Source organism: Pipistrellus hanaki, assembly GCF_964339955.1.
Source record: "Pipistrellus hanaki genome assembly, chromosome: 1".
Taxonomy (NCBI): Eukaryota; Metazoa; Chordata; class Mammalia; order Chiroptera; family Vespertilionidae; genus Pipistrellus; species Pipistrellus hanaki.
The window spans coordinates 202545603-202568601 of record NC_140503.1 but is presented as its reverse complement, the minus strand read 5'-3'; the positions used below and the strand labels follow the sequence as shown (position 1 = coordinate 202568601).

Below are 22999 nucleotides of genomic sequence, written 5' to 3'. Positions count from 1 at the left end.
CAAATCAGATGACCAAATCCAAAGCCTGGAGGACACTAACAAATGGCATGGATACAGAAAGGTGTGAGCAAATTGGGGTCATTACTTCAAAGACACCACAATAATACCCATCAAGTTCACTATTATTTACCTAAAATTGATAAACACATTATAGAGCTCTTATACAGTACCAAGTATAAATATATCTTGCTGGGCAAAAATTATAAGTTTCATGATTTATTTGACTATTTGGAAGTAAAAAAACTATTCTTTTACTTTGCAACAAAAATAAACAATTCAATATACTAGTAGGGTTGTAAAATACCGATTCAATTACAAATTATCAACATGTAACAAAAGTACTATACATTTTCTAATTTAAAATGCTAAATAATTTTGTATGAATAGATATTTGTAATTGAAGTCATAATGATTAGATGCCTTAATTAACTATAAAATGATACATAACTCTGAAAAACCAGTTTTGAGTAAATTTATTATGTGCTTCAAAAATATCACACTTTACTATGTTTTCTTTAGTCCCGAACTGTAATGCACTACAGTTCTAAAAATCAGTTAAATTTGATCAACCAGTTATTTATGACATGAAATATAGCCCACTTCCAGAAAATTTCTGATTAGTTACATTATCATTATGCTAAATTATAGCAAAAATCTTAGATTCCTCCATGTTTATGAGCCAGAGATATCTCAGTATTGTTTTTCTTATGGGAGTTTGGATTTTAAGAACATCATCATCATCTCAGATGTACATACTGATACATTTCAACAGTGCAGTCAAATTTTAGAGATACCTAAAACATATGAATGATTTTGTCTTCTTGATACATTTCCAAATATCATCATCTTTTTTCTACATTTGGTAGGGAACAAAGGTAAAGTTTCATAGAAGGGAATAAAAATTGAAGAAACAGAAACATAATGGTGATATATTTCATTTCTTAAACTATAATATCCACCTGTTTTCTATTCAAAGACTGCCCATACAGTACAAAAAGTGGGCAAGATAGTTGATCTAATACTGACCCTCATCTCAGGGTGGTATCTCAGATTTTTGTTTTGTATGTCCTTTGTTTATTTCAATCATTGGGTATTTTTAGAACCTTACTATTACACCCTATTACTGTCTTCATATTAAATATATTCTAGTTGGCTCTGGCTGGTGTGGTCCAGTTGGTTGAGTGTCATTCTTTGCACCAAAGGGTCACTGGTTCGATTCTGAGTCAGGGCACATGTCCAGGTTCTGGGTTCCACCCCCCATCAAGGTGTGTGCAAGAGGCAGCTGATTAATATTTCTCTCTCTCTTAAAAAATATCAGTAAAAATATATTTTTAGTCTAGCCAGTGCAGCTCAGTGGTTGCTGCCTAGATTTTTAGTGGTTGCTGAGCTAGATTTTTAGTCTAGCCAGTGCAGCTCACCTTATGAATCAGGAAGTCATGGTTCTATTCCTGATCAGGGCACATGCCAGGTTTCTGTGCTCAATCCCCAGTTGTGGGCTTGCAGGAAGCAGCTGATCAATGATACTCTATCTTTCTCTCCTTCTCTATTTCTCTCTGAAATCAATAAAGATAGACAGTTTTGGATACAGTTTTCACTGCATTAAGAATTCTCATGTCCTAAACTGTCAAGATAACCAATTAATAGGGTGTGCATTTAAAAAAATAATATTATGCATCTTTGAACTTGGCATCTGACTTTTAAAAAAATACCATTTATCATCTATTTTCTCTTACATTCAGGCAGATGATAATAGAACCTGATTTATCACTACTCTTTTTTTTTAATTAAATTATTATCTGTGTACATATACCATTGCCCTCCCCCCTCCCATAGATGCCCTCCCTCCCCAGAGTTTTGTGTCCATTGGTTGTACTTATATGCATGTATACAAGTCCTTTGGTTGATCTCTTATCTACCCCAGATCTCCCTACCCTCCCCGCTGTAATTTGACAGTCTGCTTGTTGCTTTACTGTCTCTATATCTACCTTTTGGTTCTTCAGTTTATAATGTTCTTTATCATCCATAAATGAGTGAGGTCATGTGGTGTTTTTCTTTCACTGACTGGCTTATTTCACTCAGTATGATGTTCTCCAATTCCATCCAGGTTGCTGCAAATGATGAGAATTTCTTCTTTTTTATGGCAGCATAATATTCCATTGTGTAGATGTACCATAGTTTTTGGATCCAATCATCTGCTGATGGCACCTAGGCTGTTTTCAAATCCTAGCTATTGTAAATTGTGATGCTATGAACATAGAGGTGCATATATCCTTTCTGATTAGTGTTTCTAGTTTCTTGGGATATATTCCTCGGAGTGGGATTACTGGGTCAAATGGGAGTTCCATTTTCAGTTTTTTGAGGAAGCTCCATACTGTTCTCCACAGTGGTAGCACCAGTCTACATTCCCACCAGCAGTGCACAAGGGTTCCTTTTTCTCCGCAACCTCGCCAACTATCACTACTCTTTTTGTGTCCACTTGAAATCACTCTCCTAGTCTAACTCATTATCATTTTCAGCCTTTTAATAAAATTTCAATGTATTATATCAGTGGTCGGCAAACCGAGGCTCGCAAGCCACATGCAGCTCTTTGGCCCCTTGAGTGTGGTTCTTCCACAAAATACCACGGCCTGGGCGAGTCTATTTTGAAGAAGTAGTGTTAGAAGAAGTTTAACTTTAAAAAAATTTGGCTCTCAAAAGAAATTTCAATCGTTGTACTATTGATATTTGGCTCTGTTGACTAATGAGTTTGCCGACCACTGCATTATATGCTTACATTGTTGGTTTTTTCCATTTAATCCAATTGCATAGTTCAGTATCAAAGTCAAATAAAAATGTTGTCTATAGCGCTTACTCCACCACAGTTTAGAGAGAGTACAGATCACCTAGGTCAGTAGTCGGCAAACTCATTTTCTTTTGACAGTCAAATTTTTTAAACTTAAACTTTTTCTAATGTTACTTTTTCAAAATAGACTCACCCAAGTCGTGGTATTCTGTAGAAGAGCCACATTCAAGGGGCCAAAGAGCTGCATGTGGCTTGCGAGCCGCAGTTTGCTGACCACTTATCTAGGTCAATGCCCTATTTTTGCAGATAGGAAAATTGAGGCCCAGACAGGGTAAGCCGTTTAGCTTACCCTGTCTGGGCCTTACAGTTTATAAGCTACACAGTTTATAAGCAGTAGTGCCCAAACTAAAGATCAGATTGCCTGTATCCTAATCTTGACTCTTTTTGCTATAATTAAGCCATCATTGTTAAACACTGACATACATTATTAATTCATTTAATCTTTATCATAACTATATACAATAAGTACTACTATTGGTAGGGAAGGAATTAACAAATTGTCCCAGAGAAGTTAACTTATCCAACATCTAATTTGTGGTAGAACTATATTTTAAATTTCTGTCTTTCCAAATGCAACTACTTCTGTACACTGGAAAGTGGATTTCAAGGTGACAAAGCTGTCTTGAAAGGAATCAGAAATGGAGGAACTTGGACTTTATCTGATTTTCATGAGGGACAGTGATATTTGGGGGGAAGACAATGACACAAACACAAAAGCATGGTCCCACAGAATTCAATCTATCACCCTTCCAAACTGGGGTTTTTGCTCCTTCCCATCTGATACTTCCATGCTATTCTACTCTCATGGAAATTGTTCAATAATTCCCAGCTGTATAAAATTACCCCTTTCTGTGCTCTTAAAACATTTTATTTATATATTTACCCACTGTTCTTTCAGTCTTGTGCATTATAATTGCTGTATTTGTGAATGTACTTTATTGTTTCATTCTCCCACCTTGAAGATTATGAAGTCAAGGCCTGAGTATTCATCATTTCTGTATGCCTGCATTCTATGGTTATGTGGTAGCAAAGACACTTTTGTTGGATTAAAATGAAAGAGATTTTTAATAACATATGAAAGACATAGGTCTCTTACCCACATACCCACCATCATTCTATTCATAAATCTAAACTTATTTTTCTTCCTTGATGTTAAGACAAAAATAGATGGCATATTTATAATTTACAGGAATTATGCTCCAAACAAGAAATTAACATCATTTGACCTTTCTACTTGTTGAAACTCCTAATATAAAACAAACCACAATGTCTTATATAAATAAAGCATATTATTTTAATTACTAAAACATTTTAGGGAAAAGAAATATAGACAACTTATGAATTTTAAGATGGTTTTCCATGCTATTGATAATATTTGGGTTTGGTCTTCAGTTACAACATATAGAAAATATTTATTTTGATATGAAAATAGTACAAAATACCAATATTTGGTAAAGAAACCCAATAATAAAGCTCTGAAGTGAAATCTGGTGAATTGAATACCTTCATTTAAAATTATTATCATAAAGAAGGTTTATTAAAACAATGAAGTATGATAAGGATCTATATTAATATCAACCTAGAGAATAGAGGTGAAATAAAGATAGAAAAGAATGATGCAATTCAATTATACTATGAGTTAGCCTTATAAAATAGAAGAGATAGAAATTAACTACTAGTATGATGTTGGTATAGTGTTAGTACCTTTCAACTTAGTGGTCAATATGTCAAGGTCATATAATATTTGAAGATTTAAGTTACAATAATAATCTTATACTAATAATAAGATTGAAATTAGAATTAATAATCTCTTATGGAACAGTGAAAGGTAAAGAAGAATTTAATATTATCCTATTATAGGCCTTCAAATTTAATAAGCAAAATCGCCTGATATATTTTTATAAACTAAAGTCATTAATCTCTAAACTGAACACTTGAAAGAAAAAGAAATCTAAATATAAAACTCAGCAACTATTTTGAATATCATTGGTCTCCAGTCCCTGTTTCTCCATTGTTCACAGAAATTAGAATTTCAAGACAAAAGTTAGAGGTGAGAGCACGGCTGAACGCCAAGGGCTTGGTTGAAAGATTGTGTAAGAAGCTGTGAGAACCATCCACCTTCTTCTCTAGACTCCCTCTCCATACATGCAGCCAGGCATTTTTATCCTTTTTTTTTTTTATTGTTTAAAGTATTACATATGTCTCCTTTTTCACCAATTGACACCCCCTCTCCCCTGTCACGCCCTTCGCTCAGGACAAGCCCCCATTACCCCAGTGTCCCTGTCCATTGGTTATGCTAATATGCATGCATACAAGTCCTTTGATTGGCCTCTTACTCTTCTCACCCCCCACCTCCCTTGCCTTCTCTCAGAGGTTGGACTGTCTGTTCAATGTTTCTTAGACTCTGGATCTCTTTTTGTTCATCAGTTTATGTTTATCCCAACTTTTGCAACACATCGGCAGAAGTTTGTTTTTCTGGAGAAATTGGGCTGGAGATACTGTGGATTTAGCTCACTAAACACAGTAGAGGGAGGGGCCAAACTTGCAGACTGAGTTTGCTAAATCTACCCTACTTTGCTCATAGGACACCTATAACCAGATTATACCTTTTAGCAGAAAATTGGAGATCCTTCTCAAGGGGATCTTTCATCAATTCTAAGGCAATTATTTTGGCCAGGAGAATAAAATATTTTGATTGGTTAAGCCTGGATCACATGATCAATTCAAGCATGAATCATGGGTCATTCTTATCCACATAGAGAGAGATGATCAGAGAGAGAGAGATGGCTTCTCAAAGGAACACCCAGCCACTATTACCAGAAAAGAAAATATAGATATGCAGACAGGCCAAAACAAAGAGCTGTTTTACTGGAAAAAAAAAAAAAAAAATCAGCTGCTTTACCCTGACCTCTTTTTGAGAGAAGAATATTCCTCCAAATAAGCCCTTAAAAACAGAAAATAACATTTGAGAATGCTAGTCACATAAACTTTACATCTTATATATCTCATCTCTGACCATTCTTACTTCCTGGTGTGTTATCGGTACTTGTGGACCAGCTCTGTTTAATAGAAATATAATGTAAGGCACAAATACAAACTATCTATATCATTTCAAATTTTCTAGTAGTTCCATTTAAAATGTAAAAGTGAAATAAATTTAAAGAATATATTTTATACTTTTACACATCCAAAACATTATCATCATATAATCAATATAAAAGTTATTGAGATATTTTCCATTGTTTTTTCTATTACCATCTTTGAAATTTGAAGTGTATTTTATACTTACAGCACATTTAAATTCAGATTACACACATTTCATAGTCACAAGTGAACAGAGGCTACAAATTTGGCAGAATATTTCTGGACTATGACAGCTTTTATATGCTAGTAGAGGCCCGGTGCATGAAACTTGTGCACTGGTGTGGGGAGGAGGGTATCCCTCAGCCAAGTCTGTACCCTTTACAATCTGAGACCCTTTGGGGGATGTCCAACAGCTGGTGTAGGCCCAATCCCACAGAGAACAGGCCTAAACTGGCAGTTGGACAACCCTCTCATAATTGGGGACTGCTGGCTCCCAATCACTTGCTTGCCGGCATGCCTTATTGCCCCTGACGATATCTGCCTGCCAGCCTGATCACCCCCTAACCACTCCCCTGCTAGCATGATTGATGCCTAACTGCTCCCCTATTGGCCCAATTGCCCCCAACTGCCCATCTCTGAAGGCCTAGTCACCCCAACTGCCCTCCCATGCCAGCATGGTTGCCCCCAACTGTCCTCCCTTCCAGCCTGGTCCCCCACAACTGCCTTCCCTCCACTGCAGGCCTGATTCTCCCAATGGTTCTCCCCTGTTGGCCTGGTTACCCCTAACTGCCCTCCCCTGCTGACCTCATTGTCTACAACTGCCCTTCCCTGCTGGCCATCTTGTGGTGGCCATCTTGTGCAAAGGCGTGATGGTCAATTTGAATATTACATCTTTATTATATAGGAGGATTAAGTAGAGTTTAGTCTCCCAACCATTTTCCTGTCTTAAAAAACTTCTTTTCATTCTAGTCATCTTTCTTCCTTCAATCAAATAGTATAATGCATCAAACAGGACAATGTTAATTTATTCACAGTCTTACAATTTGGAAAAGGGAATAAGTCACATATTTTTTATTTTTCAAGAGTAAGAGCTGAAATGAAATGGCAAATCACACTGGTGCTATCATTCAGCATGAGTTAAAGCCATATGAAACAGATGATCACATCTTGATGACAATTATGGTACTATTTGGCAGGAAAAAAGTGAAGAAAGAATTTGGCCTGGTAGCATTAGATAGCTGCCCAAATAGGTTCTACAAGGAATAGGGAGAGTGAGAAGAATCAAGTTACCCACATGCAGCTAATGAAATAGTTGCATCATGCTGTTGGGGGAATCTCAATTGCTAAGATAGAATGTCTGTTAGCACACATTCATTCCTAAAAGAGGTCTGCTTTGCACATACAGTACTCATTTTAGAGAATAAATCTTCAGATGTATTTCTCTGTATGTTAAAAAAGTAGGCTCTTTTTCTATTATGAATCCCTTGATCCAAAAGTTTATTTTGGCACCTTGAGGATTATGTAAAATTTATTGCCGAAGCAGCATTTTCTGTTAAAGCATTGGTTTCCAAGCACTTTTTAAGAAAGATTAAAAATAAAATTGAATAAAAAGCCATCCAAAATGTTAACTACATTGGGGTGGATTTTTAATTATATTTTCAATTTAAATAAAACTACAGTATATATAAAAATGTGACAGAATTTTGTTTTGCAAATTCAGTATCATTTGAATTTATATACAGTTATAAAAAATACTGTTCATTTTAATGGAAATATCTTAACTTGAATTTGTATAAACTGAGTGATTTAATTTTCAAATGTCAATATTTAAGTTATATACCATATCATAAAATATATCTTTTAGTCAGAAAGCAATACCCCAAACATAAAAATTCAGTGAACATGTTGGGCACCTAACTTTAGTCAGATAATGCTCCAAGTGCAGGGTCTTTGGTGTTGTTACAGTATCTAAAATTGTTAAATTATTTATTTGTTTAAGGCCTGATTCCATAAAGTAAATCTCAAGGTACATGCAGACAGGACCTTATCTGTCTCTTTCATAGCTTTATCCACACACAGCACCGAGAACATAACTCATAGTAAATAAGTATTTGATACTTATTTGGGGTTTGATAATGAGGCCAATGCTATGAAACAGAGCTTACAAAAGGAGAGAGAGAAAAACCAAGTTCTACAAAGAGCTCTGTCTAAAGCCAATAACCTTGGACTAAAGGATGATAAGAGAGTAAAACAAATGAAAGGCGATGAGTTTAGGGGAAGGAGGATGGAGTTTAGAATGGGAAAGAGCATTCCCATTCTAAAATGAAGATAGACTTTGTTTTAAGTATTTTTAAAATAGATCATCTTAATGTATATCTCACAATAACTACAATTTGCTTACAGTTTACTCAGGTGATAAGTGTCAGAGCCAGATTTGAACCAAGTAAATTTAATTCCTGAACTTATCCCCTCAATCTCAATTCTATATTAATTCCAGGAACATATGTTCAGGCAACCAGTTGCTCCTATAAAACACTGAAGCGAATTACTTAACATATAATAAGTATTCAGTGAGTGTTCTTCAAATCCCCACTTTTTAAAGTTGTACATCTTTGAAAGACTTTGGCTACTAAAAGTTTTTTTTTTTTTTTTTTTTTTTTTTTTTTTTTTTAAAGGATTAAAATATGTCATCAATGAAGGACCATGACCAAAGCTTGGAAAGCAATTCTAGACTAATTATATCTCAAAAATGTCGTCTTGCAGTATGAAAAAATTATTATACTGAGCTTTAATTTTTTCTTACTCAGAATTTCTTTATTTGCAAGTAACAGAAACCCACACAAAATAGCTTAACAGAAGGGGCAATTTATTTTAAGTAATCAAGGCTATCTTGGGGAAATCCTATCAGAAGTAGAATTGTGTTTTGTAAATCTAACAGGATTTGACTAGCGATCCAAATCTACTCTTTATCTCTATCTCCTCTCCCTGGAACTGCAAAGTCAATTATAGTTTGTATATCTGCATCATTATTTCTCATTCCTCCTCCTATAGTTGCTCAGCTTCTCTGTGTACAAGGCAATGGAGAATATGGGAGCAAGACGGATAATCCAAAAATGGAGTCCCAGTTCTCAGTATACAAGCTCCGCACCTGCAGATAACTGATGTGTGCTCTTTATCCCAGGTTCTCAATGACAAATTCCCAGTAGAGAGAGTTCAGTAGTCTATCTTGGCTTAGTGTTAACCCTTGTCTTAATTAATAATGGTTAGGCCTCAGAATGGACTCAGTAAAAAGTCCCAATAAATTAGGTGAAGTAGGTATGGGAGATGTCCTCAGAGAAGGGGAACAGGAACTGGGTATATGTACCAGACGTGTTTACTATGACTTTCAAGGTGACAATCTTAGGGGAGATGGTCATTTAAAATTATTATAAATTCTTGAGTATTTGCTTTAGGAAGCCAGTTTAATTTCTTTATAGTCAACTTGTCTTTACAATTTGTGGAATTCTGGCAGAGTTAATGTGCAAATAATTCATAGTTGACTGTAAGAGGGTAGGATAAATTAAGTATATGGAGATGAAACCTTACAAAATCATAACAATAGGTACAGATTCATCATTTTGTAATATTGGAAACAGGAGAATTTTCATTATCACATTCCAAATAAGAGAGTTCAGAAAGGTAGCCAGTAAAAATTTCAAATTAATCAATTTATTTTCCATACTAGCAGCAATAATTACTGAAACAAGGAGAAGGAAAAATGGAATAAGAAATAGACCTAAGAGTAATGTTAACAAGAGAGTGTAATATCCAGGAAACTATGAAACTTTGCTAAGAGATAATAAAAAGAAGACTTAAATAAATAGAGATACCATGTTCATGGATAAGATGGGTACAGTGGATACAAATTTGGAAGGCATGAAGATGAGTGCATATATCTAAGCCTGGGCCAAATGTAGTACTTCATTTCTCTTGTTAGAGTAGCTAGTCCAAAAGTTAACTGCTCAAATCAAACTGGTATTTTCAGATACCATCCTGACATTTCTAAAAATTAAAGCAAGAGAGATATTCCACTGGCTTTTAGGTCTTGGAACTGAAAAAATAAATCTGGGTCTTCTGGAAGTCATGTGCCCTACCATTTGGAGAAAATCTATATGTGATAGCAGAGAATAAAGCCCAGAGAGACAAGCAGTGATGAGACTTGAAGTCAGCAATGTCCTGGAGGCATCAGCTCCTTGGTTCCAGTTTCTGAGCTCCCCAGAGCCACTTTAATCCTTATTTTATTATTTATTTATTTCTGTGACTATTTTAGTAACCTTCCAGGAAATCCTGAAATCTTTAAAAAAATATTTTGCAACATTTATTGAATATCTAGAAGATTTGAAGTATGAAAGGGATTATTCTATCTGAGGGAAATTCTCCTTTGCTGACTTTGCAGAAATATGGGCAGCCCCTGGGAGCTAAGGGTAGCCCTTAGCTGACAGTAAATGTAGACTTCAGTTCCACAACCAAAAGGATCTAAATTCTGCCAAAAATCTGAATGAGCTTGGAAGCAGATTCTTCTCTAAAACCACCTGAAAGTCTGCACAGCTAAAACCTTGATTTCAGCTATTCCAGATCCTAAGCAAAGAACTCAGTCACGTCATGATATCCCCTGTAATATTGGGCCTCAACTGGCATTCAGACAACCACCAAGATTGCAAGAGGGTGCAGGCTAGGCTGAGGGACCCTGTGTTGTGCCCAAATTTCATGCACTGGGCCTCTAGTCAGCTAATAAATGGGTACTGTTTTAGGCTGCTAAGTTTGTGGTAATGTATTATACTGCAATAGAAAACCAATATAATCTTTTGGAAAAAAGGAAACATGTTCAGTCTTTGTATTATATTTGGTCAATATTTGTATTCCAAGAAAAAGCATGTGATGGTATATCTTGGGTCATGGATATGCTATTTGGAGTTGGAGTTCAGATCACCTTGATTAACAGTTCCAGACACAACAAAGGAGAGGTAATTTTGTACAAGAAAATTGGGGCACTGTTACTAAAAGAGCAAATGTCCACAACAAACGTGTTAAGGGGAGAACCTAGAGAAGAGATCCAGTGAGATGATTATTTCAAAAGTACCATATGGGGCGAAGAGATATTAGAGTAGGATGAAGGAGATACTTACTATAAGCAAACAGATACACAGATTGATGATTTGGGGGATTCCCCTAGTGATCTGAGGGTGGTGACATGGCCAGGCAGTAAACTGGTTTTATAGGAAGGTATAGAAATGTATGTTGTTTTTTGTTTCCCAGCACCCAAAGGTTCTTCATATTTTGGAAGAACCCCAAATAGGAATCCTACCTTCTACCATGGGAGCCAGAAGTGTGTGCAGGAAGTCATGTGTCCTACCATTTGAAGAAAATCTATCTGTGGTGGCAGAGAATAAAGCCCAGAAAAACAAACAATGATGAGACTTTTTAAAGACTCTCTCTCCAAGCTTCTACACAGTAGCTAAAGTGAAGGTATGTCACCTAGGCTGGGCTCATCGGGTGCTTCCATCTGGAGCTTTGGTTCATGCAGGAATGATGGATTGGGGTAGGGAATGGTTAAAGATTATTATTTTGTGGCAGAGCTGTGAGTCCAGAAAAATTAGAGTGTTCGGTGGTGATGACATAGGGACCGTATTCCTAGCTGCCTGGGTCTGTGTTGAGGTTGTGGCTGTGACTTGGATTTCCTTAGTTTCTGCCCATTTTCTAAGGCTGGTTCTCCAGCCCTTTCATTGATCGGGTGAGCTAGTCCACATAGACTTCCAATCAATTCATTTTCTACTTAAGCCAAGAGTTTGTTCCTTTGGTTTGGAAAGATGGATGATGATGTACAGAGGCCATAATAGGGTTGACAGTGATTGGTATTTTAGTCATGACAAGTGAAAGAAAATAGCATAACAGTCACATAGAAATGTCTGGACTCAGCTGGATATGTGCAAGGAGTGCGTGCATGGAATCTGTGGTGGAGGTGGAGTGGGTTGCTATCTACCTAGAAATGATTAAGGCAACTATGACAGTGGATGAGTTTGCTGGAGAGAAAGTGAGTATGAAGAGAAAAAAGAATTCTAAGGGCTAATCTTTGGGTACTTAAATAAGAAAGGAATAAAAGGAATAAGAAAGGAATAATCAGTGAGATGGGTGAAAAGACAATACAGTTCAATTATATATATTTAGGAAGAAGAGAAGTTCAAGGAGAAGTTGAAGGGTCAAGTGGGTCATGAAATGTTCAAAGAGAATGATAAACATGTATAATGTTGTCCATCAGTCATCTGAAGCATTTAAAAATAATACATATCACTGCAAAATATAACCTATGTGGTGCTAATATTTATTTGAATGTTATATGGTGGGCCCTGGGATAAACACTCTATGTAAATTATTGTATGTGAAATAGATAATATTATCTGCCTTGTGTGTATAAAGAAACCAAAACTAAGTGAAATGAAGTAATATACCTGTGTTCCCATGACCAACAATTTTCATACCTAGGATTGAAACATGTTTGAGTGATTCCAGAGGTCATGTCCTTAATCACGCCACTCAGTGGAGTGGCAACATGATTGTATTTGAATGAAGACCTTAAAGCTGAGCTTGCCATTGATATAACACACTACTCTATCATCCCCTTTGCTGTTGATTCATTTGCACCTTTCCCCATTTTACAGTTTCATGCTATTGGATCTCTGCCACTTATAAATGCAGTCAAATAGGACTCTGTTTATGCTTGGACTGTGATTATGTTTAAAATCTTTGGAATAGAATGATTCTTAGTACCAGAAAGTTTATAGAACTTTTGTAAAACATGAAAACCTCTCCCTTCATACTTCATTGTTTAAATTTAAACAAACTTGGCCCTGACCAAATTGCTCAGTGGATGGAGTGTCGGCCTGTGGACTGAAGCGTCCCAGGTTCGATTCCAGTCAAGGGCATGTACCTTGGTTGCGGCACATCCCCAGCTGGAGGTGTGGAGGAGGCAGCTGATCGATGTTTCTCTCTCATCAATATTTCTGACTCTCTATCCCTCTTCTTTCCTCTCTGTAAAAAAAAATCAATAAAATATATTAAATAAACAAACAAACTTTTCAACAATTTCCAGAAAATAGACCAGAAAATTGAAAAAAATCATGTATGCAATGATTTATATGGCTGTACATATGTTTCCATATATGCAAAATAAATTTTTACCTTTAATGCAACATTTTAAGTCTACAAAAAAGAAAAACCATTCAGAAGTCATCATTTCCCCTGCTTTTCCCCTCTCCTTCCCTTCCACTCTAGCATAATAATTAGTTTTGGACCTAATGTTAGACCTCTTGGGTGTAACATTCTTGGCTGTATAACTTACTGTTTGGCCTTAGGCAAAATATTCAACTACTTTGAGTCTGTTTTGTCTCTGGAGTGAAGATTATAATTGTACTTTATTGAGTTCCTATGAGAACTTAAAGAGATATGTTGGGTAGAACTAAGAATAGTGTCTGATACCTAATGAGTACTCATTCAATGTTATCATTATTCCAGGTTGCTTCAATCTCCTTTGCAGAAAAACTTGTTTGTTGATCTTGGTACTATGTAGTTTATTTAGAGCCTTCAAATGTCTGCTCTCCCACCTGCTGCCTTCTCCTTTCCATCTTTTCATGATTCCCATTTCCTCACAATAAGCTTTAAAAGTATTCTTGTGTGGCCATCCTGACTAGCCTTATGAATATAACCATTTCATTCACTCAGGTGTTTTCTCAACCCCTAAGTCAATTGTTTCTCACAGCTGCATCAACTTATAGTTCCTTTGTACACCAAGGTTTATGTGTAGTCAAGTTAGTTTTCCCACTCCTATTTTGTTGTTGTTATGATGGGTTGGAAAGATAGCTGGACTAGTGTTGTGAGAACTTAAGTGACAATGCCTCATCTGATACTCACTAGTGGTGTTACTTTGGACAAATCCTTTAGGCTGCCTGGGTCTCATTTTTAACTTCAGGAAAATGGGGACTGGGCTAAGAATAAAAGCTAACATGACTGATTTCTGTAAGTCAGACACTGCTCCAACAGTTTTACAATAATCTATAAAGTAAAATCTACAATTATGACCATTTTACAATGACACAACTGAGGCTCAGACTGCTAATTAGTTTGCTTTAGCTGAGCCAGATTTATTTAACAATTGAATTTGTACTTTTATATTTATGATGATCCTAGAAAGTAATAAGTTTCTTGGCATCTAGACAACATTTTCTAATGGTGGTGTGCCTCGTGATTTTTTTCATTTGTATTTTTTCTTTGTATTTTAAAAAATATAATTTTTCTATAAATCAGGGAACCAAGTATGGTGATTACTTCCCATCCATTTGAAAACTAAAAGTATTTAGGTTTACTTTGAGGAACTGAAGCTAACCAAATTTTGGGCAAATTAACACACACACACACACCCCTGATATAGGTGGAAGAGCATTATCAACATTTTTGAAAGAATGTAACTCATTTTTTAAATCATTGGTTTCAAAAATATTTAAAAAATATAAAACTTAGACTTTTGAATTCAAAATTTGTTGGGGATTTTTAGTTCTTTTTATGGGTATAGAACTAGGTCACTGAGTAATGTTTATAGGTTTTTTTTTTTGGTTGTTAACCTTTAAGAAATTATGTTGACTTTGGGATAAAGAGTTGTATTTTTATCTCAAAAATATGATAAAGATGGTAAATTGGTGTTTACACAGTCTGAGAAAAATAGACCATTAGAGAACCCAGAGCTGGGCTATATTCTACAATCAAGCTGGTTAATTTCCCCTTAATGTCAGGAAACTAAATAAAAAATTTAAGAGATTTCAAGGCCTCTCCATCCTTCTGGAAGGACCCTCTTTAATAGGAATTATTCAGACCACTGAATAAGAATATAATTGCCTGCCAGTGCTAGTCAAGATTCTAGAGAATTCAAGCAAAATGTTCCTTAACCTTTAGAGCAAACTGGGTTTTCTTTAACTTGATTTACTCTGCCCATCAATATTTCCCGGAATGTTATCCACCAAATGCTATTTATTTGAAAAAAAAAATTCTGTGTTTAGATATATTTGAGTAACTCTGAAATATAAAGATGTATTTTGCATATATGTAAACATAGGTACAGCAGAACTGAAAAAAAAAATTTAAATTATACTTTTTTTTAGAGTATTTAGTATTAAAAATACATGTAAGTTTTTGATCAACAAATATTTTTTGAACACTTTCCATAGACTAGACCAGCGTTTTTCAACCGCTGTTCCGCGGCACACTAGTGTGCAGCGAGATGTTGCCTGGTGTGCCGTAGGTGCAGACAAGACAAGAATTTTATAATTTTTCACTATTTTGTTTACTTAATATTTCATAATAAAGTAATTATAAAATACTTTCTTTGTGTTTATTTGATTCCTATTCAAGAGAATTACTTTATATATAGTCAATATAGGCACAGAGTTAAATTTTTTAACATTTTCTAATGGTGGTGTGCCTCGTGATTTTTTTCATGAAACAAATGTGCCTTTGCCCAAAAAAGGTTGAAAAACACTGGACTAGACACTGTACTACTAGCCTTTGGGGTATAGTAGAAGCATCATTTCTGCCCTTAGGAAAGTAAGGGCTGGTTTGCAGTTCTTATACTTATTTTTGGCCATAAGAACATTTTCTTTTTCTCTTCCTTCCACAATTCCCACCATTCCTTTCTTCTTTCCTCTTTTTTTTTTTTTTTTTTTTTTTTTTTCCTTCCTTCCTCCTCCTCCTTCTTCTCCTCCTTCTCCTCCTCCTTCTTCTTCTTGGTGTGTGTGTGTGTGTGTGTGAGTGTAGCATCTCTGGAGACTATTTTTCTGAGGAATGTGCTTTGGGAAATGCAGGACTACAGTTATTAATTGATTCCCTGGATATTACTTTTCTCAGTGATTTCCCTAGAAGTCCAGATGCTAGAGAACAAAGCCAGGATGAGCACGCAATAAGGCAGATTCAACTGATGACTTAGACACCAGTCTTCTCTGTGTGTACTCAGCCATGGTGAGACCAGCACTGGGAGCACAGGGATAAGATGGGAAACAAATACTTGAAGTAGTGAAATCTTTCAATGGTTTAATGTCAACAGAGATGCTGATGGACAATACCTATATTTGGAAGTTTTCAAAATATTGACTACCAATTTGAATTCTAATCAGTAAATCTGGGGGTGCAGTGTCTTTTTTCCTGCCTGGGTAAAGGGAGGTGCCACCAAGAGACTACTCTGTGCTCATAGGGTTAAAGGACTCTGGTTATCTTTTCTTTGTGAAGAAGAACCAAGCAAGGGTTTGAGATGGTGAGAGCAATGTGGTTGGACAGGAGAAGGACATGAGTCAGTAATGCAAGAGGTTGGGGAACTGATATTACTTCCAATCTGAGGCCAACTAACTTAAATCTTACATAGAACTGTAGACCTTCTGTCCATAGCACCCTGACCACTGCTTTACAAAATGAGTGACTAGTTTATGGTAATAGGATGGCACCAGGAAAGGAATGTTTTCAATGTTAGATAGACCTATATTTGAAACTAAGCTGCTTCATTTTTTATTCAGTGCCTGTGACTTATAATTATTATGCCCTCAACTATGTGCAAAAGCCCTGTGAACAAGTTACAAAGATGGAACAAACAGGAACTTTGTCCCCAAAGAGCTTATGATTTGAACGGGAGATAAGGCATGTACTTTACCCATGATAGAAGGCAAAAATGGAATAAGGATCAAAGAGCATTATGATGTGCCTTTTTATTTTCCATTTAAATTTCATTTGTTTGAAATAATAAGTGCCTTTCTAGCATATGAATATTATATCACTGTGAATCCAATTTCTTAAGAAAAAATATGATTGTCAAACATATCAAAATTACATCTATCTCCACTTTGGTTGCATTTCTAGCAAGTTTTGCTTTTATTTGTTAAAATTAGTCAATTGTTAAACTGTTAATTTTAGTTCTACTAATAAATAATTTGAAAATGTATAGTACTTTCTAAATTTCAACCTGCTTTCATATCTATTTTCTCATTTGTTCCTTCTAACAGTTAGATGTGGTAAGAAAGATATAGCACTCCTGTTTGACAGATAAGGAAACTGAAGCATAAAGTCATTGGGTAACTTATCTAAGTTCAGCAAATCCTATATAAAAGCCTAATATGCTAAGTATCCAGTCGACTGATTGTCCATTCAACCAATCAATGATGTGCCAAGGCTGCTCATCTGCTCACTATGATGTGCCAAGGCTGCTCAACTGCTCACTATGATGTGCACTGACCACCAGGAGGCAGACATTCTGACAAGTAGGTTAGCTTGCTGCTGGGGTCCAGCTGATCAGGACTGAGTGGGATAGGCCAGACATGCCCTGGAGCCCTCCTGTGGTCCTTTCCTGGCTGGCCAACATCCAGCATCTCTCCCCAGCCCAGATGGTGCAATGGTGGGGTTCCTAGGCCTGGCCTGCACCCTCTTGCAATCCAGGATCCCTCGGGGGATGTCAGAGAGCCAGTTTTGGCCTGATCCTACAGGCCAGGCTGAGGGACCCCACTGTTGCACGATCTGGGCTGGAGAGAGATGTTAGAGAGACAAATTCATGCACCATGCCTCTAGCGAGATAATAAAACCAAAATTTACTGGTTCCAATTCCCGTGTTGTTTCTTCCAGACTGTGGTTTCCCAGCTTTTGGGCTTCAGAATCTCAGAAAAGCTACAAATTCATTGCAAGACTTGAGTGAATCCAAACATACATAAAAAAGTGAATGGTAGTTTAAAGAAATACATTCTCATGCATACATCCACTATTATTTCTCCATGCAATTAAGATGCTATTGTGAGATTCTTTGAGGCAGTGGGGATAGCAAGAGGATGAACAAGTTTGAGGCATTGAAAGATGATGACAGTGGTGACCATGATCAGAATGAAGAAAACAGCACAGAAAGATGCGAGAAGGAAAAAATGGACCTGGACAAAAGTCAGAGCAGTAGCAAGAGGAAGGCAGTTGTCCTGGGACCAGCAGAGCATCCCCTGCAGTACAACTACACTTTCTGGTACTCCAGGAGAAGGCCCAGTTGACCCACCAGCTCATAGAGCTATGAACAGAATACCCAATAGATTGGCACCTTTGCTTCTGTGGAGCAATTCTGGAGGTTTTACAGCCACATGGTACATTCTGGGGACCTGACAGGCCACAGTGACTTCCATCTCTTCAAAGAAGGAATTCAACCCACGTGGGGGGATGATGCAAATAAAAAATGGTGGCAAGTGGATTATTAGGCTGCGGAAAGGCTTGGTAGCGCCTTGCTGGGAGAATCTCATCCTGGCCACGTGGGGGGAACAGTTCATGGTTGGGGAGGAGATCTGTGGGGCTGTGGCCTCTGTTTGGTTTCAGGAGGACATTATTTCAATATGGAATAAGACTGCCAGCGAACAACCAACCATAGCCTGAATCTGGGATATGCTTTGGCAAGTGCTTAACCTACCTCCCTATACCATTACGGATTACAAAACCCACACGGACAGCACCAAAATGCCAGGTGGCTGGGCCCCCAAACACTCCTTTTTCAAAATCTCTGGAAGATGCAGTTAATGTGCCATGACCCTCTCCCTCTCTGGATGGCACCATCACTGAAGCTGGCCTCATCAGAGTCTCTTGTTCTGTCCTGGACAAGAGGAATTGGAAGAGCATTTTATGTTTTAAGAACAGGCTGACACACAGCAGCTACAACAGCTGAGATCACTTAATAAATTGTGCTAAACTTTAAAAAAAAAGATGCTATTGTGATAAATATATAATCTCCTTTAAGAAGGTAATTAACTCATACATTGTCTGTCGTTATACATTTTCTTCAACCATTATATGGAATGTCTATTAGTATTGTTATTATTTCTTTAAAAAAATACATTCTTATTGATTTCAAAGATGAAGGGAAAGGGAGATAGAGATAGAAACATCAATGATGAGAGAGAATCACGGATCAGCCGCCTCCAGTACATCCCACACTGAGGATCGAATCCAAAACCTGGGCATATGCCCTGATGGGGAATTGAACTGTGACCTTCTGGTTCATAGGTCGACACTCAATCACTGTGCCATGCCTGCCTGGCATTGTTGTTATTATTTCTAAATTGGAAAAGGAATCTTTGCTGCGTACTCCTCCAGAAGGGAAATTATCAATTATTTTAAGTAAAATGGAAATCAATCCACTGAAAACACTACCAAGAAAGCTAGTTTGCTTCTTCTCTCTCGTTCGTCCTTTCTCTCTCTTTCTCTGTCTCTTTCTCTTTCCTTCCTTCCTTCCTTCCTTTCTTCCTTCCTTCCTTCCTTCCTTCCTCTTTTTTATTTTTAAAAGAAACTTCCAGCTGGTTAATGCTTTGGAAGCCTGTGGTTTCTTTGAAGTCTAAAACGCTATTTTCAGTCTGCACCCCAAAGTCTGGAATTCTCATATTGACACAGATGACCAAATTTCCCTTTTCACTAAGCTGTTGATGAGACAGGATACAGAAGTCCATTTCTACCTTTCTCTTTGCAATTGCTCTTGTGAGATATTAAGTATCTATAAATAGGTCATCCAGAAAACAACAACCCAAAAAAATTCACCTTATAATGTTATATCAGATTAAACAAATAACTGGTTCTGCTACCGTTACATAAAATGATAAAATATGTCCATTTAAATCCTCAATAAAAAAGGCGCAGTTTTTAATTGGGGTTTTAAAAAATATGTATTATCTGGGGCCAAAAAACCCCACAAAAAAACAACAAAAAACAATGGCAGACTACAGGGAAGAACACCACACAGGGAAAACAGAGAAGTAGGAAAGAGAATCCTACAAGCCCCCTCCCTCTACTTCCATTTGCCACATGTCCCTCATTGCGAGGACACTTTGCAGATGAAAAGAAGCAGTCTTAAGAAGTATGCTGGTATATCCTGGACAGTATCCCCCTAGCAAACTTGGAACCATAGTCTTCTCGCTTATCACCACAGACACAAACAATTAGGAATTGGCTTCTGTAAGGTACATTTTAAAACAGTTGAAAAATTTTAGAATTCCTTTTCCACTCTCTCATACTTGAACTTTGAGTCCCTGTAATAGCAAAATGGTATGCAAGCTTAGTTGCGTTATTGTTCAGAGATGGTCAGATTAGAAATGCCTTCAAAATAGGTTAGAGTGATACCAGTATTTATCCTTCTCTGTTCTTTTATAAGTTTTAGTACTACAGAGAAGAGGCTGAAAGAAGCAAATCTTGCCAAACATGCAAATGAAGGGAAGAGTTACAGTAAAAGGTTATTTCCATTAAAAATGTGTTCTATTTTCTAAGGAAGCAAAAAAAATTAATTTAAAATTTGTTGCAAGAATTAACATGAATATGAAGTTTCAAAGTGTTTAAGGTCTTTCTCCAGTTTTCCTCCATGAAGCTCACTGCTTCTCATATTCTGCTTTTTGTTCCATTCATTTCATTTGTTTGTGCATTGAAACTTGTTGCTGGTTATTGGCTAATTTATAAAGAAAGTGATGGAAATGGTTGACTATTCTAAAGATAACAAAGAGTTCCCTCTGGAAAGTGGGAGATGTATTGAGACTCCTACAGAAATTGCAAAAGTATCCAAAAAAATAATTTATAATCATTTTTAAATAAAGAGAAAACACAGTGTGCTTTCATACCCAGAGAAGATGGCTGAAGCAATCACATAAATACTCTGACATCTTTTCAGGAATTTAAGGAGGCCAGAACATTATGATGAGAACCCATTTGATATGAAGAGAAGAGAGGAAGCAGCTGGTAAAGCAGAAAGAATATACCTAGTTGGATTTTGTTTCAGGCTTTCAGATAGTTTATATATATATTTTATTTATGTAAAATTTTATATTTAAAAAATTCTGCCATCCGTGCTTGTGAGAAACCAATATTCAGTTGCTTTTCATGATTTATGGTGGTTATTTCTATAAAGTCACCATGAGCATTGAGCTATCTGCTCCTGGGGGAAATGCAGGGTTAGGATCCCATGGAAGCTCTGGTCATATGTCCAGCATTGATCAATACATAACGTTGTTTTTAATGTGTGTCTCTGTTTAAAGCCACCTCATTTGACATATATTGTTGATTCACTAACATTGAACTCATGGCTATCAGCGCTGTAACCCATGCCTGAACAAAGCTTAGCTAAGACATATCACAGACTCCTTGTGCTTAACAACACTAGACAGCACTACAGCACTATGCGTGGGGACCACTTTAAATAACAAAACCACCTGCCTGCTTACCGCCCCCCCCCCAAGAAATGGAGCACAGAAATGAGAAAACTACATTATGAAACACACCTGTTTGCTATGAGAGCTGTCTTCTTGTTTGACCTCAGCGGGAATGTGCACTACATTTTTCTAACCAGTGCATACCTACAGGTGACCATGAAAGCTCTGAGGGTTTGAAGGTTGCAAACAAATGGTACTGGAGGAGGCAAATTTGTAAATACAGAATCCATGAGTAAGGAGAATGGACTGTAACATATTCACCTTTGTGTCATCCTTCTGTCACTGGTAAGTACAATGCTGCTCAATCCATACCTGCTACATAAATGGAAATAGTGTCCCTTAATTTTAAAATCCTAGTCTGTTTTATGCTCTTAAGGAGTTTGTGGTACAGCCTCACTTTTTCTGCATGTGGATATCCAATTGTTCCAGCACCATTTGTTAAAATGATGATTATTTTTTTGATTATCCTTTCTCATAGAATCATCCTGTACGCTTGTTAAAAATCAGTTGACCATAGATGCAAAGGTTACTTTGCTGGACTCTCAATCCTATATCATTGATATATATTCTATTCTTATATCAGTATCACACTGTAAAGTTTAACTTTGTAAAGGTGAACATTTTAGAAGAATATGAATTCCATGTTTGTTAGGCTCACAATCTTTGCCCTTTGGGACTTAGAGATATTGCTCCCCTATGTCTGGCATCTAAAATTAATGACAATTCTGATGCCAATCTAGGTTTCATTCTTTTGTAATATCTGTTAATTCTCTCTCCCCACAGCCCCCAGTTGGAAGCTGTTAGGATTTTTAAATTTTCCTTGGAATACTGAAAATTCATATGTATTTAGATTCTTTGAATTGGAACATCTCTGTTTTTCTTTGGTTCTGGGAAATTTTCTGCTTTTGTTTCATTTGTTACCTCTTTTCCTCTATTCTTTCTGCTATTATTTACAGAAATCCTGTTAAATAAGTTCAAAACCTATGAATCTAGTCAACATAACTGAGTTTCTTTTATACATTCCCTCCGTGTCCTTTCTTACTGTGTTCTGGAAGCACATATTGGCTTACATTTACAACTCACATATTTATCTTCTGTCTTATCCATTATTCTCCTCAGTTAATGTGTTGAACTGTTTTTTTGTTTGTTTGTTTGTTTGTTTTTTTGAAAATTGCATGTATATATTTTTTTGAGTTAATTTTTACTTATCATAAAAGGGATAAGGTACAACCTCACTTTTTCTGCATGTGGATATCCAGTTGTTCCAGCACCATTTGTTAAAATGATTATTTTTTAAATCATTCTTTTTCATAAAATCATCATGTACGCTTGTTAAAAATCAGTTGGCCATAAATGCAAAGGTTACTTTCTGGACTCTCAATCCTATGTCATTGATATATATGTCTATTCTTATATCAGTATCACACTGTATTTTTTAAAAAAATATTTTTATTTATTTTAGAGAGGAAAGGAGGGGGAGAAAGAGATAGAAACATCAATGCTGAGAGAGAATCATTAATCAGCTGACTCCTGCACACCCTACACTGGAAATCTAGCCCACAATCTGGGCATATGCTCTGACTGGGGATTGAACTGTGACCACTTGGTTTATAGGTCAATGCTCAACCACTGAGCCACACCAGCTGGGCAGTATCACCCTGTCTTGATTACTGTAGCTTTGTATTCAATTTAAAAAATAAGTAAGACTTCCAACTTTGTTGGATTTCCCCCCTCAAGATGATTTGGCTCTTCTGTATTCCTTACATTTCCTAAGCACTTTAGAATCAACTCCTCAGATTCTGTA

General features: G+C 36.5%; 1 pseudogene across 1 annotated transcript; it reads left to right on the top strand.

The window, feature by feature from the left end:
* Positions 1–17808: 17808 nt before the first annotated feature.
* On the top strand, positions 17809–18539 carry LOC311619182 (eukaryotic translation initiation factor 4E type 2-like; annotated as a pseudogene). The gene has a single exon. The product of its transcript is annotated as a eukaryotic translation initiation factor 4E type 2-like (transcript).
* The last annotated feature ends 4460 nt before the right edge of the window (positions 18540–22999 follow it).